The sequence below is a fragment of the Orcinus orca genome, chromosome 5 (assembly GCF_937001465.1).
Source record: "Orcinus orca chromosome 5, mOrcOrc1.1, whole genome shotgun sequence".
Taxonomy (NCBI): domain Eukaryota; kingdom Metazoa; phylum Chordata; class Mammalia; order Artiodactyla; family Delphinidae; genus Orcinus; species Orcinus orca.
In genome coordinates, this window is record NC_064563.1 from 66,503,448 (window position 1) to 66,514,493 (window position 11,046).

Genomic DNA, 11,046 nt, shown 5'->3' on the forward strand with positions numbered 1-11,046 from the left:
ACTTACATGTGGAATCTAAAAACAAACAAAAAACAAACAGACCCACGCTCATGGATAGAGAGAACAGATTGGTGGTCACCAGAGAGGGGGTGGGTGAAATGAGAGGAGAGGGTTAAAAAATATAAACTCCCAGCTATCAAATAAATAAGTCATGGGGATGTAATGTACAGCATGGGGGTACAGTTAATAATACTGTATTGTATATTTGAAAGTTGCTAAGAGGGTGGATCTTAAAAGTTTTCATCACAAGAGGAAGAAAGAAAGAAAAGAAGGAAGAAAGAAAGAAAAGAAACATGCCTGGGAAGGGCCTGTTTGGAGTTCCTCTTGTCTGGCAGTGCTCTGGTTTTGATCCCTTTGTCATTGCTCCATGCTTCCTGTTAATCGGACATTTGGGGCACAGTTGTCTGGTCATTAAACCTTGTTATTCCCATTGAGGACATTCATGTATCCCTATCATTTGCCTTTCAAACTTGTGCTTTTTCTTCTGACGAACTGTCACCACATCTGGCATCTCACCCATCTTGCCAGAAGCTGTTAAATAATGAGTGAATAGACGTGTTTTTATGAACTTGTGGAATGAAACTGCCATCCTTTCTTTCTTTTCAAATATTAGCGACTAAAAAAGAGGTTGGGGGCACTTAGGAAATTTTGAGAAGCCCCAATGATGATGATAAATGATGTTTTACGAATGAAAAAAATGTCTCTGCTTAACGTAGGCATTGTGTTTCCCAACCTCATACCTCTTCCTGCCCACACCCTCCCCCAATCAGCATGCTTTTGCCACTTGCTGGCTCCCTTGGTGCACAATGGAGAGCAATTTGTCAAGGAGTTTGCTTTTAATAGGGTGTAGGAGGAGGTGGTGTAGACACTTAGGGCTAAACATCAATATATGAACTAATCAGGTCACTGCCACCTCCCACTCTAGATCTGAGAGCGCCGGGGAGCTTTGTTTTGTTCGCCGATTCCTCCCGAGTGCTTAGAAGGAGCTGGAGAAATAGTGCACGCAGAAAAAGATCTAAGAATCAGTCCATCCATCAGTGACTCATCCATCTCCCTCCTCATTTCCCCAGATTAGGCGTGTAACCTCTGGGTACCTGGGGCCAGTCTGCCCTCGCCCGGGCGGGCGTGGCATAAGAAGGCACAGCAGTGCTGGGGCCTAGCTTTGGGCACCCACGCAGAACGCGAAGCTTCCTCCCCCGCGCAGCCTCTGCGTCCCGAATCTGGTGCGGTGCCAGGTGCTGAGGATACAAACGACCCAGGAGGGGCGGGTACACCACCCCGTCTGGACACTTTTCCGGGCGAGCTGCCAGGCCGGACCTCCAGGCTGAGGCAGGAAAAGAAAGTGCGGCGCGGTGGGAGGCGCGCTCCTCCCTTGGGCGTCCGCTGGGGCGGGCAGACGCGCCACGCGCCGCAGCGTCCCCGCAGCCCCTCGCCTGCGCAGAGGTGGGCTCCGGGCTGAGTTCCTGACCTCCGCCCCAGTCCCTAGGAGGGGAGAGGAACTGCGCAGGGGTGAGGGGCCCTGGCACCCTGGCCATTCTCAGGCCGGAACCCCTTTAACAAGAGGGTGGCCGTGGAGCACATCAGGCACAGCCGGGGGCAGCCTGGCAGAACTGGACTCCGTGCGTTCCTCACGGTTTACTAGATAGTTCTGTGCCCTTAGTACAGTTTTAATTTTGATTTCGTTGAAAAAAAAAATCGAGCGTATTACCCGTATTCTTTCTTTTGTACATGATAAAACAATCAGAAGTACAAAGGAAGTTAAATGTCTCTCCCAACTCTGTCTGCCAGTCCCCACGCTCCTAGATTGTCCCGGGACACCAGCACAGGTTGATGCGCTAGGCAGTGAGGATGCTGCCACGCGGAGATTGGTCCTTGGGGACTGTGTCCCTGGAGAGTGGGGTTGCTAGGGGAAGTTAAGGAACTGTTTTCAGGAGGCCGGAGGGCCCCCGAGGGTGGGCGCACAGTGCTGGGAGAAGGACGTTTTTTCCTGGTTGGGGGAGGAGGGCCTCTATGCAGTCTTTAAAGAATTGCGAATTAGAGAGGAAAGCGGCCTCGTTACCAGGGACACCATTGGCAGTGAGGAAGGCGGAAGGGTAATCTCTGGAGTCTCCTGGAAACTGGAAGGCCCAGAGTTTGTGGGTGAGGGGAGAGAAGAGAGAGGGAGAGGGAAAGGGGAGGCGGGGGAGAGAGAGAGGCTTGTGGGGACGGGGAGGGGTACCTCAGAGGGGGCTTAAGAGGTTGGGGGACTTGAAACATAAACCATTATCCTTCCTGTGGTCCCTTTTGTACCCACAGACTATTGAAGAGAGAGGAAATATGATGGTAGGCACTCAGTAACCCGGGCTAATGAACTAAATAGTTAACTGTATACTCTTCAACCATCAAACTGGAATAATGCCCACTGTGGTCCTGTGATTAACTTCCAGTCCCACCTAACCAAGATACTAGTAAAATCCTCAGCTGGGTGTGATGTAGGGTTGATCTCAGGTGGCCTCGGCCTGCAGTGGCTTGAAGCAGGGTTTCGGTTCCCGGCCAGAGATTGAGTCTGGGTCACGGCAGTGAGAGAGCTGAATCCTAGCCACTAGACCAGTGGTCAGTGACAAGGCCATGGCCCTTCAGCTTTGCAGAAAAGAATTCCCACAAAGACGGAGAGTAGTGAAACAAAGTGTTTATTAGGAGGAAAAAGAGTACAGTACGGGTGGATAGACACACAGGCGGACTCAGAGAAAGAGTTGTGCCCTCATGGTAGTTTAAATCACTTATATGGGGCATTTCTTCCAGGTTTCCTTTGGCCAATCATTTTAAATTGCCTGGTTCTGAGTCTGTATTTGGTATATCTCAGGATCCTCCCATGTGTGCTCTCGCATCTCTCAGCTAAGATGGATTCCAGAGAAGAGGCCTATGGGTAGCTTAGCATCACTTCCCTTTTGACCTCCAAGGAGCTTTCTAGTCGGGAAGGTCTCCTTGACTTTGAGAATGAGAAATATGTGGTCTCTTATCTCTTATCTGGGCAGGGCCCAGCCTCCTCTCTCAATTGTCCTGCTATTTTCATGTTCGAGTATCGGTCCACAGGGAACGAACTCCAGCTGTTTACCCTGGGCGGGGAGGGTGGGGGAAGGGTGCTATCTATCTCCTGCCTCAGGGGGATGTCCTTGTTCTAAGCATGTGCATTTCTTCCCATGATTTCATCATCCAGTTTTACTTAACGATGTGTACCAACGCTAGCACTTTGTTGATGCAGCTTGGGCAACACGATGGGGCGATGCATGACCAGTTCCACTAGTAACTCGTAGAGTAAGTTCCCTCCCAGTGTCCTGGGGACCATGCTTCTCTGGAAGGGGAAGGAGGAACTGGGAATAAGAAACAAGGCTTTGTTTGCTACTCCCTTTATTAAAACAATATCAGGGAGACGCAAGAGGGAAGAGATATGGGAACATATGTATATGTATAACTGATTCACTTGGTTATAAAGCAGAAACTAACACACCATTGTAAAGCAATTATACCCCAATAAAGATGTTAAAAAAAACCCAACAATATCAATATTTAGTATCTATGTTACAGCAAGGTCCTGGTTTTCCTCGCATCTCCCTGGCTACTCTTTCTTGGTTTGCCTCACGAGCGCCTGCCTTCTTTTTTCCAGTTAGGTGTGGTGCCTCCCAGAGTCCCGTTCCAAGCCCTCTTCCCCTCACCCTATCCCTCAGCAATCTCACCCACTCCCATAAATGGCTTTAATGACCATCTATGACTTTCAGATTGCCCTCTCTACCCACCCCTTTCTCTTGAGCTCCAGACAAGTTCATCCACCTGCTTCCAGAACAACACCTTAAACTTCATGTCTCCATCCAGAATTCATCTCTTCTTCTCCAGCCCCCAGTGTGGATTTCGTTTTCTCAGTGACTGCATTTACTTTCTTCCTCAGCTGTACAAGCTTTGGCTTGTCCCACCCTCCCCAACCCCCCGACCCTACTGACCTCCAGCCGTGATGTCCTGAGTGGGAACCTCTAAATCAGCTTCCCAGTCCTTGCACTTTTCTTCTCATCCAGCCACCGTCACCTGTTAGTCTCCTAACTGGTCTCCCTGCTTCCAGGTTTGCCCTCCAGGCCTCACTCCACATGGAGCCTGAGTGATGTTTCCAAAATGGAAATCTGATCATTACTGTCAGCTTTAGGATAAATGCCAAATGCCTTCATGTGGCCTAGAAGGATGCTGACCCTTGTCTGCCTTTCCACCTTCATGGCTCAGCGCTCCAAGCTCAAACATGGAGGTCCAGTCATCCCACTTTCATTCACTTCCTTCGGTGTTTATGCAATGACCTGGGGACGTTTCCTATGGCCGTTTCCCTTTTTCCTGACTGTTTCCCTTACCGCTCTTCCCTTGGCCATATTCATCCTTCAGGTCCCTGTGGTGACATCATTTTTCTAGGAAGCTTTCCCTGATTCACAGGTCTGGATTAGCTGCCCCTCATCACAGTCCCTTTCAGACTGTATTTACCTTGCTGTTTATTTGCCTTTCTTCTCCCACAACCATAATGAGCTTGAAGGCAGGGACCTGTGCATCTGGGTCACGTCATTATTCTCATGTCCCAGCATGGGGTCTGGCATATAGTATCCATATATGCTCAATAAATATTGAATAACTGCTTGAATGAATAAATGAAAGAATTAAACGTGTGAAAATAGATGAAAACCAATCAAAGGAGAACAAGAAAAGGCTTTATATTCAGGGCTTGCTATAGCAAGGGAGTTAGCCACCTTTATTTGCTTTTTGGCAAAGACTCAAAGACAGGCAGAGGAATGGGAACGCTTCATAGTGGGAAAGAAAAGAGAAGGCATCAGTTGTGCCTTGATTGGAGGCTGTTGGCATAGGGAAGCTGCAGGCTGGCTAACTAGAAGTGGGGTATCATGTGATTGTTTAGGGATGCATATTTGGCTTTCTTTGGTTGGTCCTAAGTTGGAAGCAGGGCAAAAGTTAGGGAAGCTGTTCGTTATTAATCAGGTCCTTCCCATTTTGGGTCCGTTGTTATAGGGGTTGTTATTTGGCTACCTGGACTGGTTAGAAGTACGTGATAGCTGACTGTTTACAAGTCTGATTTATAGATAGCAGGCTGGCTTCCTGGGCTGGTTGCTGCAGGTTGTGGGTCAGAGTTTTATTTTTATATATGGTCTGGTCATTGCGCATATGTATATTCAGAATCTCAAGCTAATATGTATTGAGCATCTACTGTACACCATCCTGTGTATTAAGTGTTGTTTATGCAGAACCTTATTTATTTCTCACAGTACCTCTGTGCGGTAGGTATTACCATGTCTGCTTAACCCTGATCACTTCCTCCTTTGAAGCTGATGTTAGTCACATTTTCTTTCTTCTGGCCATCCTTACCACCTCCCCCTCCTCCAAACTCGCCGCAGACTGGGCTCTGAGTTCTTCTCCAGCCCAAGGTTGCCGTCTTCCAAGCATGTCAGTATCCTTACTCAGTTCCTTCCCACAGCACTAGACTCCCAGTTCTGGATTTCCTTATCTTCAGTGACCTTCACCTGCTACTTTTCAGTCAGCCATGCCTTGGTCATCAGGCACATCAGTCATCTTCAGCAGGAAAGGCCTCATCTCTGATATGTAAATCCTACCATCCAACCTCTTAGTGTGGTTGAAATACATTCTACCCTTTTAGCCCTGCCAGGCAGTAATTAATTCTGGGTAAGAGCATTATGGTTGATTTCAAAATACTTTAAACTACTTTTTGTTATTTTCTAAGATGTCTAAAATACGTAACATGAAAAAGAAAAAAAAGCCTCTAAGCATTATTTTTTTAATTTAAAAACAAGTGTCACCTACCTGCACACCCATCAATCTATCATTCTCCTTCTGGAGGATACAGGGAAGGGATAAAGTCCATAGAACATTGTATAGTTGTAGTCAGACTGCAGTCAGAACCGATAATGATGGAGTTCATTTAAAATGAAGTTACTGTTATTCTTTTGGAAGGTCTCCAACAATCATGACAAACACAGTTGTCATAAATCACGTTTGAGTGGCCATGTTCCATTATGCTGAGTATGATGGTTAATTAACTTGGCTGGGCCACGGTACTCAGTTGTTTGGTCAAACATCAGTCTAGATGTTGCTATGAAGGTATTTTTAAAAAAATATTTATTTATTTTTTTGGCTGTGCTGAGTCTTTTTTTTTTTTTAATAAATTTATTTATTTATCTTATCTTTGGCTGCATTGGGTGTTCGTTGCTGCGTGCGGGCTTTCTCTAGTTGCGGCAAGTGGGGGCTACTCTTCGTTGTGGCGCGCAGGCTTCTCATTGTGGTGGCTTCTCTTGTTGCGGAGCATGGGTTCTAGGTTCACGGGCTTCAGTAGTTGTGGCACGTGGGCTCAGTAGTTGTGGCGCATGGGCTTAGTTGCTCCACAGCATGTAGGATCTTCCCGGACCAGGGGTCAAACCCGTGTCCCCTGCATTGGCAGGTGGATTCTTAACCACTGCGCCACCAGGGAAGCCCGCTGTGCTGAGTCTTAGTTGCTCCGTGTGGGATCTTCCTTGCGGCATGCGGGATCTTTTTTTTTGAGTTGTGGCATGTGGGATCTAGTTCCCAGACCAGGGATTGAACCGGGGCCCCCTGCATTGTGAGCGTGGAGTCTTACCTACTGGACCACCAAGGAAATCCCTGTGAAGGTTTTTTGTTTTGTTTTGTTTTGTTTTGCAGTACTCGGGTCTCTCACCGTTGTGGCCTCTCTGGTTGCGGAGCACAGGCTCCGGATGCGCAGGCTCAGCGGCCATGGCTCATGGGCCCAGCCGCTCCACGGCATTTGGGATCTTCCCAGACTGAGGCACGAACCCGTGTCCCCTGCATCGGCAGGTGGACTCCCAACCACTGCACCACCAGGGAAGCCCCCTGTGAAGGTATTTTTAACAAATGTGTTTAACATTTAAATTAGTATACTTTGAATATGCAGATTACTCTCCATAGTGTGGGTGGGCCTCATCCAATCAGTTGAAAGCCTTAAAAGAAAAGTCTACGGTGTCCTGAGGAAGAAGGAATTCTGCCTCCAGACTGCCTTCACACTCAAGATGGCAACATCAACTCTCCCCTGGGTCTCCAGCCTGCTGGCGTGCCCTGAAGATTTTGGACTTGCCAGTCCTCAAGTTCTCATGAGTCCATTCCTTAAATTCTCTGTCTGTCTATCCATATCCTATTGGTTCTGATTCCCTAGAGAGCCATGACTGATTCGCTGGGCCAGGGCCAGATGTGCAGGACAAGAATTCCCGCACACAGCACAAATGAAGATAAACAGGACCCACCTCTAAATTACTTCCCATCTCTCTCCTAGCCATCAGTTTTCTGCACCTCCAATTACTCCTCTTTAAGTCAGGCCCAGCATCTGATAAGACTTATTTACATTTGTTGACTGAGGGATTCTACTTTAGCAGGTGGTTCTCAGCCAGTGTGTGATGTCATTAGCATTTTAAGCTTCTTGTTTCCAAGCTGAAGAAGTAAGAGTCTTACCATTATCCTTGAATAAAGGATGGTCTACTAACAGGGAAAGAGAGGTGTTTATCATAAGGCATCCTGAAAGTAAATCTGTGTTAAGTCTTCAGGGAGAGGGTGCAGCCAGATTTTATGGAGAAAAAAAGAATACAGAAATATCTAACTTTTGCTATTTTTCAGTGATAAGCGATCATATGGACCCCTTGCTATGGCCTCTCCCAGGGCTTTGGACGGAAGATATAAAGTGAGGGGTCCTGGGAATTCCCTGGCAGTCCAATGGTTAGGATTCGGTGCTTTCACTGCTGGGGGCGCACAAGCCGCCGGTAAAGCTGGCTCTGTTTCTGGGCTTTTTAGGGTGGGGACAGAAAGAAGGGTGCTGACTGTTCCTTAGGTTGGTTCCTGCTTTGCTGGGGAGGAAAGCTGAGGCTGGCCTGGTTCCAGCTGCTGGAGGAAGACGTCTCTTCCTTAGACCCAGAATCTCGCTCCTCTGCAAGCCCAGCCCATGTGACTTGCCAGACCCTTGCCCCACTTCCATCCTTTCCCTTGCTCCCCTTCTTTGCTTTAACCCCTGTCCTACTGTTTCCAGGGCCTGTTTCCACACTCTTGCACCCTGCTTCTTTAGGGAGTGTCCAGGCATATTTCAGAGGACAATGTGTAGCCCATCTCGCCCTCCATCTGCAAATGCAAATCCCTCTCTGTGCTTCATAGAGATTTTCTGTCTCTGAGGACAGCATCTCTGACTGTGTGTGCCATGGCAGAATTGCCACTGCTTCATGTGTGGGCACTTTTCTCTGTGGTCCTTTGTCCACATCTATGGCCAGCATCTCCTCCCGTCTTCCTGCCTCTTCAGACTTCCAAATGCTGCGTTTATCATCTCACATAAGCAGACACATGCTATCAGAAGCAGTTTTCTAATTGTACCCAGGGATAAGTATTTTTATAGAGTTTGCTTTCATATATTTCACTGAGTATGTGAATTTGTTAGCACCTCCTCTCCTCATTCTGGGAGGAACTCAGTGACTGGCTGGAAAGTTCTGCAGGTTCCAGGGGCTGCAGTTTTCCCTCTTGGCTCCAAGTCCCTGCATCTCCAGAACCACTGAGGTCATCTGTGCCCCATGTTTCATGGCGGTTCTTCCCCTTCTGCTCCCACCACCTGAAATCTGGGCCTTTTCTTTGATCTTGCCCCAGAATCACTCACACAAGACACATGTACGTGTATCATAAGACTTTACTGAAAGACTCTGCATAAGCAGTGGAGTTGTTTTATGTCACAGCGGAACCCAAACAACTTAAAATTATACAAATGTAATCCTCGTTTCTTACACCCACCTTTGGGAATTCCTCCCTTGCCTCCTTTCTCCTCAGACTTGAGCCCTGCTAAACTGATTGCCACCCCCTTTCCCCTCATCCCTTACTCCCTGAGGCAGAAGTAGCCTCGTCCAGTTTAGATTAGAAAACAGCAACAACAAAACCAGCTCTTCTTCCTGTTACACTTTAGTGTGAATAAAAAACAGAGAGAAATGAAGAAAACAGAAGTCCTCACCATGATGTGAAAACAGAGCCCCTTCCCTTTCACACATTTCACCACTTCAGCCGGCGGCGGCACACACATGCACACGCGAAGCCAGCCCCGCCTCAGACACGCAGAGCCCTGCCGAGTCCCCAGAGACCCTCCATCTCTCTCTGTTCCCTCATTTCATTTCTTCCTCTTGGATCCCAAAAGCTGTCAAAGAAAAACACTACTCCTGCTCTCACTTCATGTAAGTCCATGGTTAGGAACTATACTGAATAGCGAGACAGGAAAGAGACAGGCCTGGAGAGAACAGAGAGATAGATAGCAGGAATCCTAGGAACTGGAAGGTTCATTTAGGAACAAGGAAGGCGACTCCTGTGATGGAAAGCCACATTGCAGATCCCAGGACATTTCTGCACTAGGCACACAGTGGGCATCCTCAAAACTCTCATTACAAAGGGTGCAGCACAGGGACAGATTCTATACCTAGACACCCCCATCTCGTAGTTGGGCCCCTGCCCGGAGCTTCTCAAGCTCTTCACTGTCCTCGCCTATGGGTCACAGGTGGTACTTGGCACCTGGGACCTTTCTCCAGGGGGAGAAGCGATCATGCCAGAGGCTGCAGAGGCCGTAGATGGCGGCCAGCAAGGCAGCCCCTGAGGCCAGGTGCCAGCAGAAGAAGATGGTGAGGAAGGTGAGGTCCGTGGGGTTTTCCCCTCTCCAGGGCTGCCCCGAGGGCGGCGTGTACATCAGGATGCTTAGCTGCATCAGACAGCTGCTGAGCACCAGCCCCATGCAAGTCTTGAGCACCCAGAGCTGGGGCTGGCCGGGGACCCAGATCTCGATGGCGAGCGCCAGGCCGACCGGGAAGGCAGGCACTGTGAACAGCACGTGCACGCGGGTCTCCAGGGCGCCCTTGTGCTCGGCGTGGGTCACCACCAGCAGCACCAGCGCACGGAAGGCCAGAGCCTCGGCCGCCTGCTCCAGCTTCACACGCCTGGCTCGCGATGTCCACCACGCCACTGAGGAGGAAGGACCGGTGCGTGGTGAAGTGCCGCCACTCGTCCTTGAACGTGACGGTCACCGAGGGGCCTCCCAGTCCACCATCATCAGCCGCTTTGTTCCTGGCGGGTAGAAGAACTCGGGGAAGGTGAGAATCAGGGAGAAAACCACCTTCCCCACTCCTTCCACAGGGACCAGCTGCCACCACCTGTGCCCTCGCTTCTCCCTTGGGGGCAGAGGGGCTTTGAGGAACCTCTGTCCCCGTAACAGGGCCAAGGACACCAGCACCGAGTAGTAGAGTGAGAAGAAGAAGAAGAAGATCCCTGCTACCAGGTGTCCCCCGAGGGTTCCCATGGTCTCAGTGTGTATGTCAGGGCCACCAGGGCGACAGCGGGAGATGAGCAGCAACCTCGCCGGCACCCCTCACAAGCAAGAGTGGCTACTTTTGAACAGCGGGGAGATCTGCCCGATCCAGCCCCACCCATGCTTCCCACACAGGGAAAGGTGTCCAGAGCATCTGAGTCACTCCTGGGTGGGACCTCTTTCGGAGGCGTGATGGTGGGCGTGCGTGCGTTGCGCCACACTCTGTTCCGTACTTAGATGCTAGGCCTGGGATTTCAACCTCTTGCCCCTCACTGTAGGCACTGGTTTGCCCTTTTTCTCACAGTCTCTGCCCCACCCCTCCACAAGGAGAGGGGAGGGAAAGAGTTAGGTGCTCCAGGAAAGAGACTTCTCTTCCACGGACGGTCTCTTGGTGCCAGGCATGTTACATAATTTTTTTCTCATTTAACTCCATCAACATTGGGAGACTGGGATTGACATATATACACTACTGTGTATAAAATAGACAACTAATGAGAACCTACTGTATAGCACAGGGAACTCTACTCTATGCTCTGTAGTGACCTAAATGGGAAGGAAATCCAAAAAAGAGGGGATATATGTATACATATAGCTGATTCACTTCACTGTACAGCAGAAACTCACACAACATTGTAAAGCAACTATACTCCAATAAAAATTAATTTAAAAAATCCCTC

The 11,046-nt window shown here is 49.1% G+C and overlaps 1 pseudogene; it reads right to left on the reverse strand.

Annotated features, from left to right (window-relative positions):
- Positions 1-8,822: 8,822 nt before the first annotated feature.
- LOC101276361 (transmembrane epididymal protein 1A-like) lies at positions 8,823-10,385 on the reverse strand (annotated as a pseudogene).
- Between the last annotated feature and the right edge of the window lie 661 nt (positions 10,386-11,046).